This window comes from Ixodes scapularis, unplaced genomic scaffold, assembly GCF_016920785.2.
Source record: "Ixodes scapularis isolate PalLabHiFi unplaced genomic scaffold, ASM1692078v2 PGA_scaffold5__190_contigs__length_132052651, whole genome shotgun sequence".
Taxonomy (NCBI): Eukaryota; Metazoa; Arthropoda; class Arachnida; order Ixodida; family Ixodidae; genus Ixodes; species Ixodes scapularis.
The window spans coordinates 43,020,674-43,033,647 of NW_024609880.1; the positions used below are offsets into that span (position 1 = coordinate 43,020,674).

Consider the following 12,974-nt stretch of genomic DNA (forward strand, 5'->3'; position numbering starts at 1 on the left):
GCCGGGCCGCTGCGCCGCGAGATGGCGTTCCTTGGAGCTACGCCACGCGAGAGTCAATGGGAGCCTCGTTCCTTGAAACTATGACGCGCGCCAGCCAATGGAATCCTATCCATCAGATCGCTGCTACAGACGACAGGCTTCGCTCCATTGGGAGAGGGGAGTATAGGTGCCGTTTTTTGCGCGGCTTCAAAAGCTAATCACGCCGGTTCGCTCCACGGGACAGTTAATGCTTTCGAAATAAAAGAAATCCAAAGCGTTGAGCCAGTAGGCTGGTATGAAAATTCGTCCATAATCGTATTAACCGCGAGGGGGGCCAAGTGCAATCTGCCACGCGAGCGGCAATCCGCCGCTGAAAAAAGGCGGTCGCAGTGTATGCGCGGGGGCCTTGGGATCGCGGTGCAGGCAATGTCGGGGATTAAATTATTACGTGCGATTATGAACCAGTGCGTTATGCCATTTTCCGAGACGGGTAGTATCCAGGGAATCCTTACGCTGGCGCCCAACAGTGGCATGCTGCTCGTCTTCACAAATACGTTTATTTCTTTTATTTTTTTTTTAAATTTTGTTTGACATCGAAAATTGGCTCTGAAAAACACAAAACTTGTGGGAAAAATATAAACTCGAAAAAAAAGGACACCCCTTCCCCCGTATTTGGACAAGGAAAACACCCCAAAACACCAAACTTTTGCAATAAATCATTTAACTTAAAGAAAGCGCCTGCAGCGAGTCTAAGGTGCTAGGGCGAAATATGACAATATTGTCTTCTGGTGGGGCCCTATCACTCGGTTAGAGCACTCGACAGAAAAGAAGAAAAAAAAGAAACACGAAAAACCTGATATCTCTCACGAGCCTTGACAGCACAGTGTACACATATTGAGTGATGCGCATAGACCAATAAGTTGAGGCGCCAACTGTTGATTATGTCATTGGTAATATATTGTGAAGTATTTTTTTGAATGTCTAGAATGAGCTGGGGCATTTCAGCCAACGCAGATATGGTAGGTTATCTGTTTAGGACGTCTGGGTAAAAAAAAAAACAACACTATTTTGCAAACGATAATTTGCGCGAACTTTTCTTTTTAGATAGTGACTGTACCCCGAATTGCAGTTTTTGGGAGTTTAAGGATACATATGTTAAAAAAGTTATAGTTTCTGCCTAATTTTTTAAAAAGATTTTATTGATTAAGGATTGTCATTTGCTTAATATTTATTATTCTATATTCTTAAAACAATGGCATTGAGTGTTACACTTTTGAAGGTTAGAAAAGGAAACAAATTAAGAGGTGTCTCAAAGGGGCACTAGACCACCCTCTGTGATAGTCTATTTCAGGTCATAACTCAATCTATGAGCTCTAAGTATTCTAAAAAAAGCGTTACATGCATGCATGGCCGATTCTTCAAAAATTAAAATGGATATCAAAAGATCGAATACCTCCGGCCTATCGCAGGCACGAGAGGGCGTTGTCTTACGAGGAAGGGCAGGACTCTGCTGTGCCCCATCCAATGGCGCTTTCTGGTGTCGATATTTTGATAGCGATTTTAATAGAATAAATCAGCCACGCATGAATGTGATTAGAATGCAATTAAATGCAAAGGTGCAAGCGAGCTGGACAAGAATGAAGAAAATAATCCCTGGAGAAGGGGAACAAGAAGGACGAAGGACAAAGGACAAACACAAATCTCCAAACACAGCTAGGTGACTGGTGCACAACCAAAAAAATCCTTACAGGTAGAGCGCTCCACCTGTAATGGAGAGCTCCCTAATTCGATACCCGGACCAGGCGGATTTTTTCGGTCGCGCACCAGTCGCCTAGCTGTGTTTGGAGATTTGTGTTTGTCCTTTGTCCTTCTTGTTCCCCTTCTCAAAGGGATTATTTTCGTCATGAATTTGATGTTTGGTCTTTTAGGAAACTTAGAGCCCCTAGGTTGAGTTATGACCATAAATAGATTATTGAAGAAAGTGGTGTAGTGCACCTCTAAGGCCTGTTCACACAACACAGTTTGATTACCTTGCGTCATGTTACGTATGCTTACGTCTGCCTATGTCATGGAGGTAGGAAGAGGAGGAGGTGACATACCCGCCCAAGTCAGACAAACGAGAAACGAGAAAATCTCAAGTGAAGCCGGAAATGGTGTTCGCGGTCGTGGGGAACGTTCCCAAAGGCGCCCAAGGATATCCTTTCCGTCAAACAGCGTCTTTTGGTGTTGTTCGTTTTTGGTCATCATTGAGCGTGTTCCTCCAAATCGGAAGTGTCCCCGTGACATACGTCGAGAGTCACCGGAACATCTGCGTTTCATACGAGGCTTGGCAACTGGTTCAAGGAGATGCCTTGTACTCGACATTCGAGGCACGGATACTTATAACCTAACGAAAGAAAAAAACACGTAAGCAACTGCTTTTGTGTGAACGGGCATTTCACTCTAAACAGTCGAACATCCGCAAAAGGCTCATTCACGCAGCAGCGTTTGGCAAGGTTTGACAACGTTGCGGTGGTTTATGTCGAACATCGGTTGTAAGCAACGCAACGCTTGCTTTCTATTATGGTGGTACGAAGCTTCTGGAGGCGACAAGAAAGTGACCGAAACAGTTGTGGGTTGGGACATTATTGGTGGCGCTTCCCTCCACACTTCCTCGGCTTCATCTCTGGAGGCGCCATGTCACCTCCAGAAGTTTTCTACCTCCATGCTTTCCATGCTAACTTAGAGTGAAGTTTTACGTCGAGTTTATCGTCTTGACGTAGTTTATCGCCGTTAAACGCTACGGCGTCAATGGGCCTTTATGTGATTTATTTAAGGCACGGGAACCTTTACATCTCTTCACCTTAGGATGAATTGCAGAAGATGCTACGAGCCATCGAATTCATTCCAATGCCGGTTGGGCGACACCTGGCCTTCGAGGGTTGTGGGGCGACGCGCGCGGCGAGAAGTCACGCGATACGAAAAAAACGCTGGATTAGGTGGGATAGCTCATAGCGTCCAGTTCGATTCATTTTAAGTTGAAACAGATTATAGCTGCGAGGGTTAGCCAAAAGGGCTAAGAAGCTTCTTTTCTCTAAAAAATGCTGGACTCGAGTTGAATCGACTACTTCCAAAAGTCCCTTCATGCAACATTGCGCACGTTGCATTATGGGACCGTGAAGAGCAGTGGCATGGTTGCCATTACGATTGCCCCTTTGACGAAGTAGTGCAGATGAGCACTGCATGAAAATAAAGTCGGCGCTCGCTTGCATTGCTGCACCCATTCACCTTCGCTAGAGCCCCGGTTGAAACACAAGCCTCCAACAGCTGTAAGAACCTGCCTAAACTCAGCGAGGAGTAGAAGTACAGCCGGCTGCGTCCCATACTTTTCTGGCTGCTCGGATACCACTCCAATGTGCAGCATGGCCCTGTCGGTTCACGGATCATTTTAGAAGAGCCCTGAAAAGAAGATGGAACAGGGCGATCGGCCAAGTATACTTCTTCAATTTGCCTTCTTAAGAAAAGTCCCATATAAAAAACAAAAACAAAAACAATCACTGCATGTGGTCGGCACGGGATGTCGGCAAGCGAGGCTGGCAAATCGAAATCGAAAAAAAGTAGCCAGGGGGTTTCCGAGGTGCTTTGCGCGGCACTTCGGCGCTAGAATCACCGTCGAAGTTTGGGCTAGTTGGTATACAGACTGAATGAAAACAAAAACAGCGCAAAGACGAGGACAAAGTAGACGATAACCGGCAGGACACAGCGTTGTGTCCTATAGATTCTTTTTACGTTGTCCTCATCTTCGCGCGTTTTTTTTTTTTAGTTTTTACTACGCTATAGTCACATTGATTTTGCAAGAGGTCGATTACAACGAGTGCTAATACGAAAGGTTGCGAAAAGTCGTTAAGTATGCAAAAGAAAAAAAAAAGAAAAAGAAATAGATGAGGTGCGCACAAACATCGCTGAGGGAGCGTTTGGGAAACTGGGGAGCACGCCAACAATTCTTTTGAACGTTGCAAAAGGCTCCACAGCGGAGCGTTCTCGATCAGCCGCAGTTAAGTTGCTTCGCAAGAGGGCTGCGCAGCTGTCGAAACGATTGGCGACCATGGCATACATTTTTTTTTTCGGAAGTTCAAGCACTTTCGAAAATGACTTTGTGTTTTCTCCTTTCAGCGGGACACGTCCTTTATTTTATTTTTGAGGGGAGACAGCACAACACGTTCGAAAAGTATCGATCTAAAGCCGTATAATATAGAAGCTTTACGGCAGATGTGCGTGGGCGCCGCCATAACCGATTTTAAAGTTTTGTTTCCACTTATTATGTTTAGTTCACTTCATCATGAACATATCAGGGCAGGTTATTGCCATTTTAGATTCTACCACTTCTACTCTGTCCTCCACAGCATTGGCCTTCGTGGAGGCTCGTCATGGCCCGCTTCAATGGCTCGGCATCTGGGCAAGACAAGAGACGGCCAGCAATGGCAGCCGTAATTCGGCGCGTGCGCAAGTGTCTGTACGTGGGGATCAGAGAGAATCAATGCTGCTTATGTTTTAAGGACATCTAGAAGGCCTTTAGAATGAACTTCTATAAAGAATAGGCGAACGAGCGCACGCTAGTGAGAACGGGCTTGATCGAGATTGGAAGCTGAGTCGCCGAGAAGTTCGCTCTAAAGGCCTTCTAGATTGCAGTAAAGCGGGGATATAATTCGGGCACGTTTTTGAGGTTCACAAAAAGAACGAAGTTAGGAAATTGTCAAGTAAGCTTCGACTTGAATAACTTTGAAAACGCCGCTCGTAATTACTCCCATCTGCTCGATGGTCTATTTATTTGCCTGCCGTGCATTTGCCTTGAAAGGAAATTCTACAAGGCGAGGCGATAACGATTCGATCGACACACATACGAGCTGCGTACAGTCTCCTCCAATATGAAAGACCCACTGGGAGCGCATGGCCAAGACGGCGGCTGGCGGGAGGCTGCGCGTGCTCCGGGCGATTTCCTTCTGAGGGGAGGACGGGGAGGACTCACTCGGCGCTTATCAGCTTCGGGGGGGGGGGGGGGGGGGGGGGGGGCAGTTCGTCAGCGTCATGCTACGGCTATGCCCTACTAACCCGTCAAGGTGACTATTTTGACTACGTTAATGCGCGAGATTATGTGCCGTTCCTTTGAACCGACAAATGCTCGCTTCAACGCAATTTGTTTTCATTATAGGGCTTTAATATTTGTTTAGTTGGCAGTGTCTTTTGTGAATCGTTTACGCCAGAAACAACGAAAAAACAGTGATGACTATGCCTGTTTTGAGCCTTCGTGACCATATCTCTGGACATGACGCCAATGGAGCGTGTTCTTTTGTTAAACATCCCCCCCTCCCGAAGTAAATACAAACAAAAAAACTGTACAAATTGTTGAGGCGTGCTTAAGTCCCGAGTGAGTGTCCTCCTCTCGAGGCAGAACGGATTGGCCCAGAGCGAGAACAACGGCCCCTCCCACTGCCGTCTCGGCCATGTGTTCCCTGTGAGTCTTTAATATTGCAAAAAACTGTACAATAAAAAAAAAAGAAACCTGCGTGTTGAGATTCTTGCTGATTTTGCAGGCAGCCAACCACCGCAAACAATGGAATGACCAGTGTAAATGACGGAACTTAGAAGTTATATTACGGTTAAATTTGAAGTATATGTTGTGAACAGAGAACATGAATTAGTATCACTCATAATCCTTGAGCATATCGCAATTTTCATCGTCATAAAGTTTGCCTCACTAGTTCGTGACTGGCTCAGTGCCTGCACCTAAACTTTAGCTCTTTCTTCCTGTAGGTGTAGCGAACAGTTAGCTAGACCCTCTTGATTTTTTGTCTGTATCTTAATCTGCAATCGCCCTGCTGATTCATCATAAAAGACAGTGGAGATACTGTCTGGGGCGTGTTTCTTCCTTGCTGGCCGTACTGACACATCGGTTAAACAAAACACTGTCTGCAGACATGTTAGAATATTGTATGCAGCAAACATGTCCGAGTTTCACTAGAACGACAAACAGAAACAAACGGCAGCGAGAAGCCTCCAATACATGCAGCATGCTCGCGATGATACCTTTGGCAGGCGTTCAGTCAGTAGTTCGATGCTCGCGAAGTAAGCACGGGTGATTGATAGCCTGCCAGAGATACCTTGGCGTGCATGATGCTCGTGTTTGAGCATAGTCTCCTTTATTTTACAAAGCGTGTCAAATAGCGTCAGGCTCTGGGATGAGGCTTGTCGCTGACATTTGTTCTTGATTGTTGCTCTAGTGGTACTCGGGAATTATTATAACACGACTACTTTAGTACTCACGGTGGGAGTAGTACTTGCGACCGAGTGTTTCCTAACCAGATAATACAACGACTGAGCTAAGCAGAACAAGTGCTTGGGCAAAGTTAACAGTTGGTTTATGAAGTAAAAAAAATAATAGCTTCATCATGCTGACAAAGACCGATCGAGGGACACATAATGTCTTTAGCTGACATACATATGAATTGTGTGGTTACGCTAACCTCTCGCCATCAGACTCACTTCTATCATCAGTCTCACCCCTATCATACGACATCATGCGCAACCCACACACTTTATGTGTATGATAGCCCTAAAGGCTATGCCCCCCTATAGTTTTTGTCAACATGATGAAGCTAGAGTATGTGTTTTATACATATCATTATACCCGCGTTTTCGTGCGAAAGAAGCGATAAAGATTGACACCGACGTTGCGATTGATATTTTGCTTCATCTTTGAGTATTTTAAAGCGTCGCCAGAGACACTGGCCCAGTGAGGCCACCGATGTTCGCGTCTACGCCACGTCATTTAAAAAGCGGTTTAAACGCATGCAAAAACGATGAATATTTTCCTCTAGATTTATATAATGAACTGTGTTGCACAGTGAAACGCGGAGTCCCGTAGAGGAAAACTCGGCAAAAACGTTCGAAGTACGGAATTCGTTTAGGCACTTGAAATGATAAAAACCGCATGTCGAAATAACCACCTTCTCAGACACCCCACATCTCCGAGTTCATCTTTCAAGAAAGCTCGCGGTTAGCGCTCATTATTTTGCCTCACGGTGTGACAGGATGTTTGCCGACCAGGGTCGCGGCTTGTCGAGCGCTGAACCGTTGCGACAGCAGGTCTGAGGCGGCTCGTGCGTCCATGGGTCACATTGGAACCCGAGGCCGCAAATCGGGACTTGACCCGCATGGGAGCTGCTATTTTCGGGGGCTAGAACTCTCCCCCGTTCTCCCTTCCCTCATCCGCTGGCAGGAACCGCTGCCAGCAAAAGTGCGCAGTCCCTGACGTCAGACTCCGAGGAATGGGAACGAGGTACGCTCTCTCAACCCCCCCTCCCCCACATTTCCCCCTCTAGGCGTTCGAAGAGGGCTAGGACCCTAGAGTCTCGAAACCAGATACGCGCGAGCAACGCGAACCGGGGAGTGCTGAAACAAACTGCCGTGCAGAGAGCCGTAGACGTCCGTCGGAGTCTTGAGACTCGAGGAACGACTCGGAGGACTGTGGGTGCCCTTTATCTTTTTTATCTGGAAAGGAGCAGTGAACCGATCGATTGTTTGGATTTGCCGTGTCCTTCTATACCCCACCGGCGCTGGCTGCGTCTGCTTGATAACCAACTGAACGACGTCTGGTGCCTACGGCGGGATGTTTGCCCAGCAGTGTGCAGTGTAGTGTGCGACTCGAAAATACCACTAGCCGACAATGTGTCTTGGGTAAGCATGTCTCAGTACTCGGCTTGGCTTGATTACCTTATTTTTGTCGGCTTTTTGTCACCCACCTTTTGAGGACTTCGATATTTACTTACGTTCAGTCCTAAGCATAATATATGACTCTATTTGTTGATTTTGAATAATTACGTCTTAGCCTTATTACCGCAACGAATGGTTTTTATATCTGATGTGCGTTCCTTGCCCCACATTGGCTGGTTGTCCGCTAAGGGTGAGTTTGGTAGCAGAGTGGATTTTTATAGGCCCCTATTACCATTGATGCTCAGATAAATATCTTATGAAAGGTTTTAAAACTTAGATTATAATTTAGGTGATCTTCAATAGCTAATAGAATAAACGTAAAGTTAATATAAAACAATAAAAAAGGGGTAATGTCTTGATTTCTTTTATGTAGCAAAGCAGTTTAAGTTCAAACATTTCTGTAACATTTTCCGGTATCGACGATTCGTTGCAAAAGGAACATCAGAGTATACCGCAAATCAAATTAGGTACATTTTTATTCTTTTGTTTCCGTTTTGTGTGGGAATCATTTAGTAGGAAATATTATCTCGGTGTATGTACTAATCGTGGCTGCTTCCTTTTGACCGCCCTTCGTTTAAGGAATGCCTTTAGTTGACGAATGAATAGGTATGAACGCACAGCAATACTAATGCAGTTGCTGCATGCCAGTAAATTAATTGTAAAGCGCCTAGGCAATTATATATTTGTTTTTCACCTTTTTCATTGTTTATTATTTGATAATCTTACCTTTTTTTTTCGGGCTTGAAGGCTCTGGCACGCGAAGCCCGAGCATGGGTCCTTGCACTGCTAAAAATATTTGAGAACCTATTTGGCAACGAACGTTGGAGAGGAATCCTAGACATTTTCAAATCAGTCTAACAAAAAAGAAGGCACAAATAGATCGCACCTGGTGACACAACGTATGGAGAATGTCTGCTAGTAATTCATCAGGATTACTGAGTGTTGTTTATTTAATGTTTACAGTTATAGAGAGCTCTAGATGTTACAGGATCGAGAAGAGAAATCAAGATAACTTTATTCACGGATTGAATTCTTTTCCCGTCCTTGCAAAATATTATGAAAAGTGGGTGTTTTCGAAAGGAAAAGCCTGTTTTTATTTACATTAAAAATAATCAGTACGTAAAGTTTTTCAAAGTTAGTGAGGAAACTAATGTTTCCCCCCTCTGAGCTAAAACACAAGGACAGTTAAGTTTCCGTTTTAATTTTGCTTTCAGTATTTGGATAGTGTGAAGAGCAGCAATGGAAATTCTACAAGAATAAATCCAAGGGGAAAGTGTGGTTTTCTTCCTCCCATCTTGCCACCCCTCCCCCAAGATACAAAGGAATAGCCGAATATTTAGGTAAATGGTCAGCTAGAACGACAGGGACAAAACACAGACAGGGAGAAACAGACAAACACACGGATGTGTATGTATGTCTCTGTTTCTCCCTTTCTGTGTTTTGTCCATATCGTTCTAGCTGACCATTTACCTAAATTATGTACCAACTAGCTCAACTTCAGCCTGTTATTTAGCCGAATAAAAGAGCCGCTCTATCATCTGCTTTTTTTCTTTTTTGTTGTTGTTGGTAGAAAGAAGCGCTATTTCATGCCCTCATAAACAAACGAAAAAAAAGGTGTTATGAAAATTTGTTAATTGTTACCATATAAAGCGGAGGTAGATATTAGTGTGCAATTTGTGTTTAGGAACTGCCTACCAACATGCGTTCAGCAACAAACCCCAGATGCAGCTGAGAACAAGATTCAATAGCGTCTGCCTTACGGTTTACTACAATTACGCGGAAAAAGAAATTACGTGCATATGCCGGCACCGAGAAAGTTCCCAAGTGTAGAGGTATAGCGCAGAAAACAAAAAAGGAAGTGTGCGCAGATTCAATGATAATGACGATTTACTTGCTCGTTCTACCCGAAACCTACTTTAAATTGCTCCTCAAACGTAACTCTGCCACTCGGTTACCCAAATATTTATCTATTATGGGCTGCTAAATGCTGAATGTGTTACTGCAGCAGCTGGGCCGTCTTCCTCGGGCTGGGTTGTAATGGGGGAGGAAACCTTTACCACTTCGTTCAACCGACAGACCAAGAAATTAAACGAAACTTAAAAAAACAAAACAAAAAAACACACACACATTGGAAGGGCGCTAAGTTTAGGGAGAGCTAGCTTTATCATATGTATGCCACGCGCACAGGACCGCGAAGTGATTCGCCACCGATCATACAAGTACAGTGCTAATCACACTTGTCTATAACGCGCGAGCGTGCTGCTTTCTCCGGGGAGCGCTAGACCGGTGGCATTCGCGGAAACTAAGCTAGTCACGTGGCGCAACATGGAACGGCCCGCTCGAGGGGTATCCTGCCCACTCTGTCAGCTTGATAAGCGATAAAAGTGAAGCGCTTTATGATATATTTTTGTTTTTCGACGACGACATCGTTGATAAGCCGTCATGCTTTAGTTTGTTTATTGTACGAGCAATGATATTTGTAAAAAGCGTGCGAACAGCCTTCCGCGTTCGCCGCCAGCTGATAGAGTTGGCAGGACATCCCTCGAGCGGGCCGTTCCATGTTGCGCCACGTGACTAGCTTAGTTTCCGCGAATGCCACCAGTCTAGCGCTCCCCGGAGAAAGCCGCACGCTCGCACGTTATAGACAAGTGTGATTAGCACTGTACCTATGAAGACACCTTTAAAATCGAGAAAATGAGGCGTAAGACAGACGCGTACACGTAAAGAACCTCCCTTAGAGGGCGTCATTGTGTATACATTCGTGAGTAAAAATGCATATTTTAGATTAAAAAAAGGTATACTTGCCTTTACTCCGGCGCAAGCGTCGTACTATTAGCAGCCGTCATGGATGTCTCTGGTGGACGTATATTCCGGCCAGGATGACTTAAATGTCATTCTAAAGTTTTTTTTTTAACGCTTGTGCTTTAGAAGTGGGGGGAGGGGGGTAGTTATTAATGCATACTACTGATATACTACGAATACTTGAAAGGATAAAGCATCGAGGACAGAGACGGGGTCCCCCTTCGCGATGCTTTATCCTTTCAAGTATTCGTATCTATTCACCAACACGCTCGCTTTCGATTATTACTGATACATTGACAGCGCAAAAAAAACAAAAAAAACAGACAAACAACCACTCAGGTTGAAAGGGCCAGGAACGAGGCGTGTACTGACGGACACACACCTCGTTCTTTGATTTTTTTTTTGCTGTTAAGATATTACAACGTTTCTTTACGATAATCGTACGGGAGTATCTTGCTGAATTATGTCGTTCCGAATTTTTTCTGTTCGAAGAAAAACCCTAAAAATATTTGTATTGCTAATCGTAATTGAATCTGCAATGTGCTCACCAAAGGCCGCGAACCAAAATCAAGAGCGTACATTCGTTAATGGTTCATAACTTTTGTTTGCCACAGAACCCATTCGTTTGAATGGGCGAGCACTACTGCGGAGATCGAGGTACAAGGTTCATACTACAGTCCCCGAAGGCCTAAGAGACGCGGGGCATGGCGGCGAGTTCTGAAAGTCTTCTTATCGATCACTTTTACACCCACAAAGTTGTAAAAGGGAACATGAAAAGGTTTACACCCTTATGGGTGTAAAATACATGCTGGTTTATACCCTTATAGGCATAAACCAGCTTGTCTCAGGACCAGCAGCCTGAAAAGAGTGGTAGAAGTAAATTTGTGGCACTGGCGAACTCTAATAAGAGGGTCCTGGTAGCCTGAGCGCATTAGAGATAATTGCTTTTCAATGAGAAACCAGTTTTCATGCAGCACGTACACAATCGAGTTGCATATGCATATCATATATAGATACAGACGCAATGAGGCACTTGCAGGAACAAACTCCCAACTCTGTTGTGTCGTTTAAATGTATGCTTTATTATTACACACGCCTCGCTTAGTGATATCATTCCCATTAATCCCACCGCCCTTTGCAACTACGAAGTTTACGAGCGTGTTGCTTTGTTCTGCTAAAGATTTATTATAAAGCGTGATATTCATATGTTCGAAGAACATGTCAGCAAGTCAAAATTATTTCTATATACAATAACATTTTAATACAGTTTGATGCGGATGTGAGGTCGCTTACGTCATTTTCCACAGCAGCGTCTTTTCCCACAGTTTTAAAACACCTCTCACAAAGGCTGTCAAAATTCGACAGTACCGTATTTCTCGATTAAGACGAGTGTATATCACTTCAAATACGGGTGTTAAATAAGCATACCAGTGGGTGTAAGCTTTTGGGAACATCTTTTCAACTCCCGCAAGGGTGTAGGAAAGTTACCGTGCTTTCCGGTTGACCTTTTCCAAATACAGATTTGAGACGTGACTCATGGCTTAGAAGACATTGCAGCCGCAATACCTTGTCGGATCCCGTGCGCAATAGAGATGTCCTCCGATAAAATGCTACACACTCGGTTGTTATTTGTGCAATTTATTACCGAATAATGGTGTTTTGACGACCAGGACATCGTCGTCATCGAATGCACTAGCTCTAACTAAATCTAGTAGTAAAGAAATTGAGGAAACCACGGAGAGAACAAGCGAATTTGGAGCAACCTCCGCATTCAAGGCGTTCATCCGGGTCTTCCGCTCGTTCTTGACTAACCAGCAAGGAGGAAAGCACCGGTAGCCCTTTCCCCTTTTCTCTCTTCCCTCTTTCAGTAATATGGTCTATACACAATACTTACGTGCAATCTTCGGCAGACAAGTCACCTATTTGAGCGAACCCACCTGCACGTTGTCGTACCAAGTTAATGAATTTGTGCTGAACCCCCCAAAACACATCCTTTACGTTGATGGTTTATTAGCCCTGCTTGAGGCGCAAACACAGCCCAGTGTTACCGTATTTACTCGAGTAATAGCCCCACTGTTTATGAAAAAAAAACAAAAAACCTGAGGGTTTGTTTTTCCGCGGAGCACGCGGCCTGCCAATCACCGCGATCGACAGCATGATGCCAGCGGTCTACAGGACAGAGATAACATCCTCGTGCGAAGATACCTTGTGTGAAGATTGCATTTGTATGAAGAATCGGGTTCTCCATCAGGTTATTCGCTCTGGTGTTTACGCGCAACACAATGATTGGCTGTTTATGTGTTATGGGGAAAGTAGACGCAAGGGCCTTGTTCATAAACGGTGCGGCTATTACTCAAGTAAATACGGTAATTTTATTGAGGGGTACACATTGGCGGATGTCTAATTCCAAGCGATATCCGGAGGCACACGTATTTAAGTATTTT

The 12,974-nt window shown here is 44.6% G+C and overlaps 1 protein-coding gene across 3 annotated transcripts in view; it reads left to right on the forward strand.

Moving 5' to 3' along the window:
• The window catches only part of LOC8052061 (RING finger protein nhl-1), a 247,621-nt gene that overhangs the window by 188,095 nt on the left and 46,552 nt on the right, over positions 1 to 12,974 (forward strand). The window contains exon 1 of one of the 3 annotated variants that reach the window (XM_029990489.4): positions 7,362 to 7,692. The exons of 1 other annotated variant lie outside the window; for it this stretch is intronic. The gene's annotated coding sequence lies outside the window, so the exon portion shown is untranslated. Of the gene's footprint in view, positions 1 to 7,361; positions 7,693 to 12,974 lie in introns of those variants that run through there. One more of the 3 variants, XM_029990491.4, reaches the window with a different exon arrangement.